We start from the raw sequence: 17,315 nt of genomic DNA on the forward strand, positions 1-17,315 counted from the left end.
CACAAGTTATAGCGAAGTGAAGTATGAATTGAATTTGCATTCAGAAAGCCAAAAGAAGTTGAACTGAAGTACGATGGTTATGTACAAAAATATATGAAATGAGTATTTAGGGGTAAAAGGAATCAATTGAAAAGTATGTAACGATTTTCAAGATAAGATCAAATGAATGTTCGAATACAAATTTGAATCACTCAAATTTGTAAGGTTCAAAGGTCGAAACTAATGACGCTACTGGATATAGGAGATTAATATGAACATGTAGAAAAAATAATTACTATATTTGAAATAGTTAATTAAAAGATACAAATATTTCAATATAACATTGAATCAGCTTAGAACGATGTGAACACTTTTGGGCACTAATAGATAAATCTGATTTGATCAAATTATAAGTTGAAAAGTTAAAACTAATGATACAAATGGGAAGATTACTTTGATATGAATCCGACGCAATTGGAATTATTTAAAACGGAGCTACGGATAAAAAGGTATGATCAAAAGAAGTTTGAATATGAGTATGAACAAATTTTGAAATTTGAAAATTTCAAAAATCTGATATGATAGGGTCACCGAATAGGTGGGGTCAAGACGAAACTCTAGGCGTTGATTTCATCTAGTTCGGATAAACGAGTAAAAATTTATGGCTATTTGAAAAATCAAGGCCAAGTTGTTTTACGGAAGAAAAGTGCTATGTTTAAAAGAATTCTTGGACTAATGTGTAAATACAGAGACTAATTTATAAATCTAATTACTCTACCGTATACTAGTGTAGGAATACTAGTCTAGAAATAATAGTCTACGGGAGTATAAAAGAAAAATACGAAGAGAAATACCTTTAGAATGCAGAGTAAGAATTAATTCCAAATTAGAGACCACTTCCAGAAATCCCGTGGGAGAGAAGAAAATATTTTTATTTAATAAATCTAGTTAAACCAAAATATTAATTTAACCCGGAGTAGATGATTTTTGGATGCTCCTATGGATCCATATTTATAGGTGGAAAGAAGGTCTAAAGGTCAATAGATAGGCAATGTGGGACTAAACATAGACGAAAAGAGGAGAAAAAAGAGCAAAGCGTCGCATGGGCCAAGTAGGATTCGGCCAGCCTTTTTTTTGGATAAACACTATGTGTCGTGAACAGTGTTTACAGTTTATGTTTTTTTCTCAAAAAAACAACGAACAAAAATATATAAACGAAATTAAGAGAACATTTTATATAGGCATATTATATATCGAAATTTTCAGAAAAATATTTCCTATAACATGAACATATTTTCAAGACCAAAAAAAGTACTTTAAAAAAATTATTTTTTTGCAATAACTATAAAATGAAAAGGAATTTGAATTTCAAATAAATTAAAAATACTTAAAATTTGAATCAAGACATTGTCTCTCATTTTGGAGTGTCATTTTCCTCCAATCATTTGATTTTTTTTATCAGAGGGTTTTGAAAATATTCAAACTCAAAAATTGAATAGGGATTCAAAATAGAAAATTTTGGGAAAGTCATTTTATTACCTCTCATTTTTTTTAAAAGTTTCAAATTCTACTCAATTACAAAAAATCAATCACACATCACTGAAGCAAAAAAAATCCTAATTACTTATTTTTTATAACATTCCAAAATTTATAATTTTGGGATGTTACAAACTACCACACTTTAAATGAATCTCGTCCTCGAGATTCAAAGAGGCTAGAAATAAAAGGTTTCGGTTTTGGAGGTCTTCTAAAAAATCCAATCTCCTACAAAGTGGGGTGCTACCACACTTAAAATGAGAGTTACCGGTCCCTCAAATTTTTAACAATCCTCTGGGGTCTTGGCATCTGGCTCGTCACATTCTTCATGGTAATTCCTTTGGTGATGATTTTCCATTATACTCATAATATTTTCTATCATAATCGAGTGCTCTTTCATTGAGATAAGCTTCTTCCGGCACTGGGTCTTTTTAACTCACAAGTCTCGTGACCATTCGAAATAACCTATCGATGATTCTCATGGTGGTCTACCATTTGTGGTTATCCTGCACTGAAAAGGGTCTTAGCTTCATCCTCACCGTAAAAAAAATCCTACGCGTGACAACAAATGCCATGTACATTGGCTTTCATCATTCCATTCTAAGGCTTAAACAAAAGCTTCAAAGAACGTCGTCTCTCACTATGGGTAAGTCTCTCGGATTTACCATACCGAATAGCAAGAGAATGATAAGAGTAAGTCATCATGGTGATCAATCCATTCCGCACCCAAATCATTACTCTGTATAGGGTTTAGAGAATCTCGTGTTCTAGCACCCGGACAATCTCACAAGCGTTGCAAAATTTCTCTTGTTCTTGAACGAAGTTCGGATAATCCATTGATTTCTGCAAGCTGGACCAACATCTATCGTTTCTTCACAACTCTCGGGTTTACGCATGCTCCTAAGAAAACATTTGCTAATGCATCATAGCTTATTCCTTCATGCTCTTGGGGCAACCTTCATGAAAATCTTGAGATACATCCTTGGTACCGATTGAATTCCTTGAACTCATTTTTCGTTGCCATTGGTTTGTTTACCAATAAAAGTGTTTGTTCCTCATATTAAATCTCTCCTCAAAATTCCAATTCCAAGGTACACTATCCAACTTTTGCCATACCAATAGTTTGATATGATCCAGCATTTCCTTCAATTGTATTCAGTGGGTTTGGCTCCTTGGTAAAATATTGTTGTCTTCCGAAAAGGGTTAGTGGGCATCTTGTCCCGGGGTTCAAGGTTCTGGGGATGAGACGGGTAAGAGAGAGAGGGAAAGGATACAAACAACTCAAAGACACAAAAGTATCTAAACTTAAGTGCACACATTCATAAAGTTCAACCAACAATATAGTATCGCCACCCACATAAGGTTGGTATGGTCGATCACACAATACGCAATAACGTTCATCTTTATTTCTCTCATGGGGGGCTACTACTACTAAGCTAGCTCATATCATGTCTTCATCATTAGTGGGCTTCTTCTGGTCAGGCTTGATCTTCTCAAGTTCTTCTGCCAGATATTCACTATTGATGCGGAGTTTCCGATGTCATCCTTGTAGTTCCAGGAGTTGGTTCTTGAGCTTCTGGATTTCAACATCACCAGCATGTGCCATGGCTTGACTATTCTTCAAGTATTGATGAAGCTTCTGAATCTCGGGATCGTGTTTCTTCACATTGGCTACCTTCAGTTTCTCGGTCTTGAGACTCTCAAGGAGTGCGTCATTCTCAAACAATTCTGAGACAAGGTCCATCTAAAGGTTCTTGATATAATGCTCGAGTTCTTGATTATAAACCAATACAGGTGAAAACTTCACCTTCTGCTTGTCTATGAGGATGATGTGTGCTCCCTCAGGCTTCTGCCATCCAAGTCTTCCAAAGTAGTGGGTACCTAACTCAACACGATGACGATAGCTCAAACGTGCGATAGCATCATGAATAGCAGTGTTCATGCCCATATCACAGTCATGGGTCAATATGTCATAGTTGATGTCTTCAGTCTTGGGGTCTTCTTTACTTCCAAAAATTTTAGTTCTGAAACCCCAAAATCCAAACTTCCTCTTGGTCACCTTGATCTCCGGTATCGACAACTTCATCATATGTACCAGATCCATGAGAAATGGGCCTCCGAGAACATATTTGTAGTGCTCTCTCTCGTTCAGAGTGTAGCTCTCCATCTATAGTTTTGAAATAGGGAATGTTCAGTAAAAGAATTAAGAGGTACGAGAGTAGTGGAAAAAATGTTGTTCCTATCAAGGTCTTCCAATTTCTAAGCCATTTCCTAGGGCTATATCCTACAGTCAAAATGTGCTCTGATACCATATTTGTAGCGACCCGACTCAAAATGAGTCAAGCCTTTGTGTATATGTGCCATCCCTGGATCAGTATGCTGGCACATACAGTACATCAATGTATATATCAAAGTGCAATCACATGTAAATAATGTAAAATTTGATATATACCTCAAAATCTCAGCGGAAACAACCAAGGGAGTGGAGTCCCAATAAACACCAACGGCAGATTGAGTGCAGACCGTAACCCTGAATCATACTCTTACTCGTCGAAGAAAGTATATGCAACATAAGACGTTGCAGCCGTGTAGGTTAGCATACTGAATATGCCGGCAAGTCACAAAAGAGAGAGGTGTAAATATCATCTATATTATATGCATATATGGCAGGTGGGGCTGTAGTTTAAGTTTTGAGAAAAGCAAATTTTCCTACAACAAGAGAGAGGGTAAAAGAAAAATTTACTACATTGTTGGTTGTTAATGAGAAGGTTCCACCAACCATTTCTCATATCCAAGTTATAAATATTTCCCACATCAATAATAAATGGTGTTGAGAATTCCTGATAACTTCAGTTCCTTCGGCTCAAGTTGTCCATGACCGTGGACACGGCTAATCGATTAGGTTGGATTACTCTGCAGAGTTTTGCACACGTTCCCCACAAGATTTGATCGCCTCCACTGAAGTCCTCGCACTTCAGGGTATTTGAGAACTGAATGATCAAAACATGGTCTTTCAACTGGTTCCTCTGAGCCTTTGTCGGTGCCCATCCAATCCTATCGTTCTTCAACATCTCGTAGCACCACCCGTCCAGAGTCATCATGTTGTCCAACCAAGCCAGAGCCCATAATGACTTGTGGCTGTGCAGGTAAGCCTTGGGTCTTGAAATATCCATCCATCTCTTTGAGCCTGGGTGAAGCTTTCTGCAAGATGTCATGGCACTTCTCCATGCATCCCGGGTCCTCCGCTGGTTTTTCCCAGGGAGCCCGTCTGAACTGACCTTCACCCAGAGGTATATTTCGGTCTAAGATCTTGCAAGTCTTGGAGTCTTCAGGTCTTGATTATTAAGTTTCTCACAACGATCATGATAAACACTCAACCAAACTCCGTCTACTAGGAGCATAGCAAACTAACGTCGGGGCCAAAGTAACAAGGGTTTAGGGGTGCCTATCATAACATACTACTCAATAACCAAAGTTTCCAAGTACCTACTTGCATGCACCGGGTGAAGAAGGTTGAAACTAATGCAATAAAACCATAGGTAAAAATAAGATCAATGTGAACTTGTTTGGTATTACTTCATGAAGATAGTCACTCTCATAATCGTGATAATTCTACTCGTCACACTCCGAGCAATCTATCGTAAATGAATAGCATTCAATAAACATTCATGCCAAAACGAAGAACCAAAAGAACATAAGAACAAAACATGTCTTGGTGCAAAATAACAACATACCAAGATTTAATAAGAAAAGATAGGGCCTTATGGTGTTGTAAAAGGAAAGGTGAAAGGGGTCAACTCAAAAGAGTCAAAGGATGATCAACTATCACTATATAAGCTTGACTTGCATACGCTATGGGAGATGATAAAAAATATTGGGAGAACAACATGAATGTTGTTTGACAAATAGTATAAGACATAAGAATTTATTTGTAGAAAGAATTTCTTGAAATGAAGCACTACAACTACAACACAAGTTATAGCGAATTGAAGTATGAAATGAATTTGCATTCAGAAGGTCAAAAGAAGTTGAACAGAAGTACGATGGTTATGTACAAAAATATATGACATGAGTATTTAGGGGTAAAAGGAATCAATTGAAAAGGATGTTACGATTTGCAAGATAAGATCAAATGAATGTTCGAATACAAATTTGAATCGCTCAGATTTGTAAGGTTCAAAGGTCGAAACTAATGATGCTACTGGATATAGGAGATCAATATGAACATGTACGAAAAAAAGAATTACTAGATTTGAAATAGCGGATCAAAAGATACAAATATTTCAATATAACATTGAATCAGCTTAGAACGATGTGAACACTTTTGGGCACTAATAGATAAATCTGATTTGATCAAAATTATAAGTTGAACCATTAAAACTAATGATACAAACGGGAAGATTACTTTGATACGAATCCAACACAATTGGATTATCAAGACGAAACTCTAGGCGTTTATTTCATCTAATTCGGATAAACGAGTAAAAAGTTATGGCTATTTGAAAAATCAAGGCCAAGCTGTTTTACGGAAGAAAAGTGCCATGTCTGAAAGAATTCTAGGACTAATGTGTAAATACATAGACTAATTGATAAATCTAATTACTCTACCGTATACTAGTGTAGGAATACTAGTCTAGAAATAATAAACTACGGGACTATAAAAGAAAAATACGAAGAGAAATACCTTTAGAATGCAGAGTAAGAATTAATTCCAAAGAGGAGACCACTTCCATAAATCCCGTCGGAGAGAAGAATTTTTTTTTATTTAATAAATCTAGTTAAACCAAAAGATTGATTTAACCCGCACTAGATAATTTATTGGATGCTCCTATGGATCTATATTTATAGGTGGAAAGAAGTTATAAATGTCAATAGATAGGCAATGTGGGACTAAACATAGACGAAAAGAGGAGAAAAAAGAGCAAAGCCTTGCATAGGCCAAGTAGGATTCGGCCGGCCATGAGGCGAGTCCGGCCAGCTTTTTTTTTCGGATGAACACTGTGTGTCATGAAAAGTGCTTATAGTTTTTTTTTGAAAAACAACGAAGAAAAATATATAAATGAAATTAAGAGAACATTTTATATAGGCATATTATATATCAAATTTTCAGAAAAAGATTTCCTATAACATGAACATATTTTCAAGACCAAAGAAATACTTTAAAAAAATATTTCTTTGCAATAACTATAAAATGAAAAGGACTTTGAATTTCAAATAAATTGCAGATACTTAAAATTTGAATCAAGACATTGTCTCTTATTTTTTAGTGTCAGTTTCCTCCTCTCATTTGATTTTTTTATCAGAGGGTTTTGAAAATATTCAAACTCAAAAATTGAATAGGGATTCAAAATAGAAAATTTTGGGAAAGTCATTTTATTCCCTCTCATTTTTTAAAAAGATTCAAATTCCACTCAATTTCAAACAATCAATCACACATCATTTAAGCAAAAAAATCCTAATTATTTATTTGTTATAACATTCCAAAATTTATAATTTTCGGATGTTACATGATGGTACCTTTAAGATCGGGCATTTTGAGTTTGAGGTACACATAGCAAGGCCAAGCCATGAAGCGGGCGTAAGCCGGCCAGCCGAACAGAGTGTGGTAAGGACTCTAGATCTTGACCACCTCAAACATGAGAGCCTCACCATGTAATTGGATTCATTGCCAAAAGCCACATTCAACTTGATCCGCCCAACTGGATACGTCGACTTGCCAGGGACGATGTCTTGAAAGACTGTAGTCGAGGGCATCAAGTCGTTCTCAAAAAAAATCATCAACCAGAAGGTATCGTAGTACATGATGTTGATGTTGCTACCTCCATCCATGAGGACCTTAGAGAGGGTGTATCCTCCAACATATGGTGCCACCACCAATGCTAAGTCACCAGGATTATCAACGTGGGCGGCTGATCATCTCTACTCCACGTGATGGGCTATTCACACCAATTGAGATATCTGGGAACCGCCGGCTCAGCCATGGGCTATTCACTGAGAAAGCCTTAATTATTGCATGTGTTGTTCAACCACCTGATTGGAACTTGCCTTTTGAGATTATGTGTGATGCTTGTGATTATGTTGTTGGTGTTGTTCTAGGACAAAGAGTTGATAAGAAATTGAATGTTATCCATTATGCTAGTAAAACTCTCGACAGTGATCAACGAAATTATGCTACTAGTGAAAAGAATTCTTAGCAATATTGTTTGCTTGTGATAAATTCAGATCTTACATTGTTGATTCTAAAGTTATTGTTCACACCGATCATGCTGCTATTAGATATCTTATGGAAAAGAAAGATGCTAAACCTAGACTCATTAGGTGGGTTCTTCTGTTACAAGAATTTGATTTGCATATCACTGATAGGAAAGGAGCAAAGAACCCCTTAGCTGATAACTTGTCTAGGCTTGAAAACATTCTTGAAGACCCAAAACCTATTAATGATAGCTTTCCTGATGAACAATTAGCTGCAATAAATGTTTCTAATAGTACACCTTGGTATACTAATTATGCTAATTATATTGTTGCTAAATACATACCACCTAGCTTCATATACCAACAAAAGAAAAAATTATTCTATGATTTAAGACATTACTTTTGGGATTACCCGCATCTTTATAAAGGAGTAGATGGTATTATTAGACGTTGTGTACCTGAGCATGAACAGGAACAAATCCTACGGAAATGTCATTTCGAAGCTTATGGAGGGCATCACGCAGGAGAGAGAACCGCTCATAAGGTATTGCAATCTAGTTTTTATTGGCCTGCTATCTTTAAGGATGCTCGTAAGTTTATCTCATATTGTGATGAATGTCAAAGAATAGGTAATATCGGTAAGCATCAAGAAATGCCTATGAATTATTCACTTGTTGTTGAACCATTTGATGTTTGGGGATTTGATTTCATGGGACCTTTTCCTTCCTCTAATGGGTATACGCATATGTTGGTTATTGTTGACTATGTTACTAAGTGGGTCGAAGCTATTCCAACTAGTAGTGCTGATCACAACACCTCTATTAAAATGCTTAAGGAAGTTATTTTCCCAAGGTTTGGAGTCCCTAGATATTTAATGACTAATGGTGGTTCACACTTTATTCATGGTGCTTTTCGCAAAATTCTTGCTGAGTATGATGTTAACCATAGAATTTCATCACCTTATCATCCTCAGTCTAGTGGTCAAGTTGAACTTAGCAATAGAGAAATAAACTAATCTTACAAAAGACTGTCAATAGGTCCCGGAAGAATTGGTCTAAGAAATTAGATGATGCACTTTGGGCTTATAGAACATCATATAAAAATCCTATGGGTATGTCTCCTTATAAAATGGTTTATGGAAAAGCTTGTCATTCGCCTCTTGAGTTAGAACATAAAGCATATTGGGCAATCAAAGAACTCAACTATCATTTCGAACTTGCTGGTGAAAATAGGTTATTTCATATTAGCTCATTAGATGAATGAAGAACCCAAGCTTATGAAAATGCAAAGTAATTGAAATAAAAAGTTAAAAGATGGCATGACAAAAGAATCCAAAACATGAGTTCAAAGCTGGAGAATATGTTCTTTTGTACAACTCTAGCTCAGATTCTTTTGCAGGAAAACTCCTCTCCAGGGAAGGACCCTAAGTTATCGAGGAGGTCTATCGATCCGGAGCTATCAAAATAAATAATGCCGAAGGTACTAACCCAAAGGTTGTCAATGGGCAATGAATAAAACATTATATCTCATGGATGCCCAAAAATGTTGAAAGCAATATTATCCAAACTATGATACCGGAAGAACGCATAAAAGAAACCTTCCGGAACACTCCAGAATTGTGAAAAATGGGAGGTACGTGATATGGTAAGTAAACGGACTCCGATAAATCCGCAAATATATTTTTTGTCAGTTTTGGAATATTTAAAAATTAGGAAAATAAGAAACTTCCACGAAAGTGACCCTGGTGGGCATGATACACCAGGGCGCGCCTGGCTTGCCACGCGTGCCTCGGTGGGTTGTGCCCACCTCGGGTACTTTCCAGACTCCGTTTTTCTTCCATTCTGCTTGTTCACCAAGATAAAAAATCTTTATATACACCCCAAACGTGTTGACCTCCGTATTGTGGAGAAATCTCCTGTTTTCTTTTCTTGTTGTTTTTGTCAGGTCCAATCCACCATGGCCACTTCAAGCTCCTCCAAGGACAAGTTCTTCGACAACGTCATCAACCCATATATATGGGAAGTGATGCAGCACCCTCAAGCTATCCATATGCGGGATGGGGTGTTGCACATCCGCGATGTGCAAGGACCCAAGGGGACTGGATCTGTGGAGGCCAGGCTTGAAGCTATGGAGCAGGAAGTCTTCCGGTGCAAGGGGATGGTGGAACGTGGCCTCAATGCCAATCACCTCATGATCGTGGACTACACCCGTGATTTCAAGGTGGATGGCAAGTCCATGAAGGACATCGTCTTCCCCCTCAACGAGCAAATCATCTTCCTCCATAGCCAGATCCACAACGTTCAATGCCAAGTCTTTGAATATGATGCAAGGTTTAAAGGTATGAGTTTGGCTGCCAGTTCCAGGATCCGAGAGACTCACTCTTCCTCTTATGATGATGAGCCTATGCCATGGAAACCGGAGGAAAAGATTGCTTCTACTTCATAACCACCACCTCCTTCTTCATCACCAAAAGAAAATTGAGTATCGGGTATGGGCACCCCCCTTGGCTTTCGCCAAGCTTGGGGGAGATGCCCCGATATCGTATCATCTCCACTATCTTTTGCCTTTACTTTTCTTAGTTCGATCCATGGTTATCTTTTGCTTTAGATTAATAAAAGTTTAGTTCGATCCTTTCTTTCCAAGAGTTTGTTTAGTGATCAATCTGTGCAATCGTATGCGAGATATATAATAAAGTTTAGTCTGGGTTTTACCTTCTTTACTTTCTTGTTTCAATAAAAAGAAAGGAAATAAATGAAAAAGATCATATGCTAATCTTATGGTAAGTGATGACATTACACAAGCAAAAGTATAAGTAGAAAATTTTATTGTAGATTGACAAACATAGCTTTGGTCAATGATTCAACTCATGAAATAATTAATAAGGGAAGAGAAGATTCACATGCAAATACACTATCGTGGAAGTCTTTTGTGATTGTGAGCACCTATCAAAATATTATATGCCAAAATTGTTGACATTGGACAAGGAAGACAACGTAATGAATTATGTTTGTTTATATTCACATAGAAGTTATATTGTCATGGATCCTTCAACATGTGGTGCTTGCCCCTATCTTTGCTAGCCAAAAACTCCGCACTAAGTAGAAATACTACTTGTGCATCTGAAACCCTTAAACCCAAATCTTGTTTGAGAGTCCACCATACCTACATATGCATTGAGTAAGATCCTTCAAGTAAGTTGTCATCGGTGCAAAAAGGGCAATAAAAATTGCTTCTAAAAGTGTAAGGGAAAAATGAGCGTTGTATGAACTTGTGATGTTGAAGAATAAAAGCGACTGACTGCATAATAAAGGTTTCCATCACAAGGGGCAGTATAACGTGACGTTCTCTTGCACTAAGGGGTTGAGCATACAAACAAAAAGCGTGTGGCAACCTCTGCTTCCCTCTGTGAAGGGCCTATCTTTTACTTTTATGTATTTACTTTCATGCAAGAATCAAAAAAATTCTCTCTATTCCTTTTTATTTTCTCCTTGGGCAAGCATCATGTGGTGAGGAAATATCTAGGCACATATATCTAATTGAATATGGGTAGCATAAGTTATTATTGTGGACATCACCCTTGAGGTGAATTTGTTGGGAGGAGAAACTATAAGCCCGTATCATTTTATGTGTCCGATTCAAACGTTTTGCTCATGTGTACACAGTGAGTGTTAGCAATCATAGAAGACTAAATGATGGTTGAGTATGTGGACTTGTCCGAAGGCTCCGATATGTGACCCTTCTTGAAAAGATGATGAATTGTAGTTGCAAAGTTGACTGAGAACATAGTTTGTTGGTTTCCAATAGAGTTTATGCTTTATACTTCGATGTTGTGATCAATTGTCACTTGTTCATGAGAAGCCTATGATAAAAGTTATATGATAAAAGTTTTATGTTAAAGTTTGTTGATGTTATAATAAGTTACATGATGTTGCTATGTATGTATTTTGTTTTTATCGACACCTCTCTCTCTAAGCATGTGGACATGTTTCTCGATTTCGGTTTCGCTTGAGGACAAGCAAGGTCTAAGCTTGGGGGAGTCGATACGTCCATTTTTCATGATGTTTACCTACTGTTAGTTATGTTGTTTTATTGAATAATAATATTTTTTGGAGTAATTCTAAGTTGGGGGTTGCCACGCATCCACCGGTGGATATTTACTAAACATCCACCACCTCGACAGTCGTTCGATCTCGCGTGTAGCCGTCCGAGTCGCTTCTGGACTTATTTCCTGAAACGACGATCGAGTTGCAGAAACAATCGCTTTGTTGCAAAAAATAAAATTTGGATCTACTAATTCCTGAAACAACGGTCGAGTTTCAGAAACAATTGATTTGTTCCAGAATTTTTTTTCCTTCGCCTTTTTGCACTATAGGTGCTCGTGCGGAATAATTTTTTTGCAACAAAGGTCATGTTGCAAAAAAGTTTTGCAACATATGTTAGGTTGCAGAATTATTTTCTTCGTCATAGATACTGTTGTGACGTATTCCTGCAACAAGACATTCGTTGCAAAACAATCTTGCAACACAGATGATGTTGTAGAAAAAAATCTTCCTCCGCCTGCTCCCGACGGTGGGCTTCCTCCTCTTGTTCCCGGCGCCGGGCTTCCTCCTCCTGCTCCGCGTAGCGGTGCTTAGACTGCCTCCTCGCAAAGAAGACGAGCGTCACCACAGACGCAACCACGACTCCGGCGACAATTGGAGGGCGTCCCCCTGTCTCGCGACGGCGAGGAGGAGGACGATGTGGACGGACATAGGCGGGGGATGGATCTCGTCGGCGAGGTGGGGATCCAGCAATCCCGCGAGGTGGGGATCCGGCGAGCTGGCGAGGACCGACGACGGCGGCGATTCGCTGGACTCCGGCAGGCTCGTCCCCGGTAGCAGAGGAGCCACGACGAGGAGCCTGGAGTGCTCTAGCTTCATCCCTAGCTTCAGCCCCTGTTCCTGAAACAACGCTCCAGTTTCAGGAACGGGCGCGGCCAGGTCATTGCCAAGCGGGCACGATTTCGTCCGTCAGATGGAGGCGAGATCAACGTACGAGGAGGCGACGGATAAATCAACCGGATTAGCCGGTGGGATATAATCTTTTCCCTGATTCTAATGCCTTTTCTCTCATAATATGCAAGGTATACACAAAGGGGGAGAATTCTCGCAGTCGGAAATCTGGACCTGAAAAAGCTACATCACGCTACCTATTCTGCACAACTCCGAACGAGCTGAAACTTTAAGAGGAATTTTTATGGAATATTGGAGGAATATTGGAGCAAATAAGTACGAAAGGGGGCCCACCAGGTGGGCACAACCCACCTGGGCGAGCCAGGGAGCCCAGGCGCGCCCCGGTGGGTTGTGCTCACCTAAGCCCACCTCCGATGCCCCTCTTATGGTATATAAGTCATATTGACCTAGAAAAATGGGAGGAGAGGACTTTCAGGACGAAGCGTTGTCGTCTCGAGGAGGAACTTGGGCAGGAGCACTTTTGCCCTCCAGCGGAGCGATTCCGCCGGGGGAACTTCCCTCGCGGAGGGGGAAATCATCGCCATCATCATCACCAACAACTTTCCCATCTTGGGGAGGGTTATCGTCATCAACATGTTCAACGGCACCAACTCCTCTCAAACCCTAGTTCATCTCTTGTTTTCAATGTTTGCACTGGAACTATAGATTGGTGCTCCTGGGTGACTAGTAGTGTTGATTACATCTTGTAATTGATTACTATATGGTTTATTTGGTGGAAGATTATATGTTCAGATCCATTATGCTATTTAAAACCCCTCTGATCTTGAGCATGATTATCATTTGTGAGTAGTTACTTTTGTTCCTCAGGTCAGTGAGAAATCATGTTGCCAGTAATCATGTGAACTTGATATGTGTTTGATATTTTGATGATATGTATGTTGTGATTACCTTAGTGGTGTCATGTGAACGTTGACTACATGACACTTCACCATATTTGGGCCTAAGAGAATGCATTGTGGAGTAGTTATTTGATGATGGGTTGCGAGAGTGACAGAAGCTTAAACCCTAGTTTATGCACTATTCTGTAAGGGACCGATTGGATCCAAAAGTTTAATGCTATGGGAAGAATTTATTCTTAATACTTTTCTCATAGTTGTGGATGCTTGCGAGAGGGTTAATCATAAGTACGAGGTTTGTTCAAGTAAGAACAGGACCTATCACCGGTCCACCCACATACCAAATTATCAAAGTAGAGAACACGAATTAAGCCAACATGATGAAAGTGACTAGGTGAAATTCCCGTGCACCCTCAAGAACACTTTGCTTATCATAAGAGACCGTTTTGGCCTGTACTTTGCCTCAAGAGGATTGGGCTACCTTGCTGCACTTTTGTTACTACTATCGTTACTTGCTCGTTTGAAATTATCTTACTATCAAACTACTCTGCTACTTACAATTTTTGCACTTGCAGACATTACCTTCCTGAAAACCACTTGTTATTTCCTTCTGCTGCTCGTTGGGTTCGACACTCTTACTTATCGAAAAGGCTACAATTGACCCCATATACTTGTGGGTCATCAATAGGCAGCTCGTAACTCTCAGTCCACGCACCTGGCTCAAGATCGGGTGTGGAATTGGGCACCTTGCGAGGGCCTTTTAAATCTCTAGGCATGTGCTCGTTGCGAAGAGCAAATGACAACAGGGGACACCTACTTTCCTTCCTCCCGATCCACTGTACGCGGGCGCCGACTGGGCATTAGTCGGAACTACCTGACCCACCATCACCGTCGTCACCTCTGCATGTGCCTGTCGGGCGGCTAGTGTCGTATTCACAAGTGCCTGAGTGTTCGAAGCTGGCGGCTCGAGTGGGTTGGCTTGAGGGTGTTGTCATCGACCGCTAGTGGAAACCGCCGGGAGATCGTCATGGCGGATCTTGGTGTGACTAGCATGAGGTGTGAAGTGCAGTTGACCATGACTGTAAGAAAATTGCGCCTACTGAGCCACCCCGTCCTCAGCATCTCGATGGCGTTCCTTGCTTCCACCTCAAGTAGGGTGTTTCCATGAATAGGGAGAGACTCCAAGTGGCGGGTAGCAGCCAGCACATTGTCTACGGTATTGGATAAGTGACCCTGCGGCGTTTGAAAATGTTGAACCGCCTATTGGATTGGCACAGACAGAGCCGGCTTCTAAACGAACTTGACATGTTGATTAGTCTGACGAGGCAGGTTATGCTCCGCACCAGGCGTACGCGACCAGTCAAATGAGCGAGTGGGATTAGGATTGGCCAAATACGACTCTGATGCCTCCTCTGGTGCACCGCATCGGATGCGACTCTTGACGCTCAAGCCGCCATGCCTCAGCCTTCAAGTGTTCCACCTCTTCGTTAATTTGAGCTTGTTGACCCACCATCTGAGTGTTCTCAGCGTCAATCTCACGATGTGTCCTAGCCATCTCCTCATGCAGTTTTTCCAGCTCAACATCGATTTCCTCCTGATTTTCAGCCATCATGACGTCTGCCACGAGTTTTGATATCTCGACCATCAGATCTGTCATGGCTTGCGCCGGCGTTTTTCCAGACCCGCTGGCTCCATTGGCGGTCGCCACATCTGACTGATTCTGAGCCGTTGCTTCTCCCGCCATATAGATGGCGACTTGGCGAGGTGGTTCCCGCGGACTTTCAGAAATAGCCGCCTCAGGAAAGCCCCCAAGCCTTCCCTCATAGAGAGGGCAGATCGAATCTGTGTCCCCCATGGATGACTCGCCGTCTGAGTTGACGAGGGTGTCTCCATCAGTTGTCGGCTCATCTGGGAGGCTGACCCCCTGTGTAAAGCCAACAAACACGCGGCGCCGCTCGATTTGACGCTTGGCGGGTTGGGCGAACCGAGCTGGCTCGACAATGTCAGTGTAGATGTCTGGCTCAGGGACGGGTGCTCCGATCTTGTCGATGAAGATGTGAATCTTGTCGAAGGGTACCTGGTAACCTGATTCAATTGAACCGCATAGCACTTTCCACGGAGGCCCTTGGTCATGAGATCAAACGTGTAACTCCCTAACCCTGGAAGGGCTCCCTTTGAGTACTCAACTCCAGTGTGCGCTAGCCCCATGGTCGGCGCCAACTGTCGTGGTTTTGTTAGGACAGATGTCCTTGTGAAAGGACTTAGTGGTGAAGCCATCGCAACTATGTGGCTACTCAAAGGGGTTGATCGGGAATGAGAGACGAGTTTACCCAGGTTCGGCCCCTACGATGGAGATAAAAGCATATGTCCTGCATTATGTGTATTGATGATAAAATCGATTACAAGGGTGTGGTTTTGCATGATCTAGCTCTCGATTGATTGTAACTTAAGTCTATTAGCCCTAGAGACTCGCGTTTATATACAGGTCGAGAGCCTTAGGTTTACAAGAGTCCAGGTCACATTATGACCCATGACGTAGTATGTTTCTAACTCGCCTTGCTCCTTAAGCAAGGGAACTCTTGGCAAGCTTCTCCCTTGTGGGCCATGACCCGCCATCTTTGTATTCTAGGCCATTGCCAGCTCTTGTTGGGAAACCACTTTGTGCCTCCCGCTCTATAGGTCAAGGGCCATCTTGAATATGGACGTTGAGCCGCCACCATCTTGAACCGGCCTCTTAGGGCGGGTCATATGGCGGGATAATATCCCCAACAGCCGCCAGCAGCGACGTCATGTCGTCTTCGGGCAAATGTGTCGGACAGTTGATCTGCTCATACTTTTTTACCAAGATCTGCAAGCGTGGGGGAAGAAAGAGGTAAGTACCTTGTCAAAAGGAAAGGATGAAAACTAAAGATATGGTAAAATCCTTACCGGCCCGGAAGGACTGAGGGTTGAAAGGCCTACGTCTTCCTCCTCGGTGAGTTAAACCTTTTGCGGCTTAAAAAGCACCTTCCACAGCTTCTCCTGAGTAATGCAGAAAAAATTTCGCACAAGGCGTGATGCACTATCCGGATCCTCCGGACTGAAGTTCCACATTGGGACGGGTCGGAGTTGGGAAGGGAGAAGGCAGTGATGCAGCATCACCTGGATTACATTGGTGAGCTCAATCTTCTTATCCAACAGATTGGAGATCTTCTTTGTGAGCTCCTTCACCTCCCCAGCCTCCCCCAACCCAGGGCATTTTCCTTCCAGGACACCAGACGGGTGGGAGGGCCAGATCTAAACGCGGGAGGAGTTGTCTCACCTGCGTTGCACAGCTCGGTGATGTAGAACCACTCTTCTTGCCACGCCTTGATAGTATCTATGAATGTGCCCTTTGAATATTTGGATCCATTAAGCTTGTTGATCATCGACCTTCCGTAGTCAGCCTGCTCGCTGTTGACGACCTTCGGCTTGACATTAGGAACCTTCAACCAAAGCCTGAAGTGGGGTTGGGCCCGCAAGAATACCTCACAGACTCTGATGAAGGCTGAGAGGTGGGTGATGGAGTTCGGGGGGAGATAATGGAAGTCAAGCCCATAGTAGAACATGAGGCCCCGAACAAATGGATCAAGAGGAAAGCTCAAACCTCTAATAAAATGAGGAATAAATACCATGCTCTCCCCATCTTTGGGTGTGGGGGTAACCTGGCCCTTCTCCTCCACACGATGGATTATATTCTCCGATAGGTAGCCGGAGCTCTTCAGCTCCAGGATGTCCTTCT

The sequence above is a fragment of the Hordeum vulgare genome, chromosome 7H (genome assembly GCF_904849725.1).
Source record: "Hordeum vulgare subsp. vulgare chromosome 7H, MorexV3_pseudomolecules_assembly, whole genome shotgun sequence".
Lineage (NCBI taxonomy): Eukaryota > Viridiplantae > Streptophyta > Magnoliopsida > Poales > Poaceae > Hordeum > Hordeum vulgare.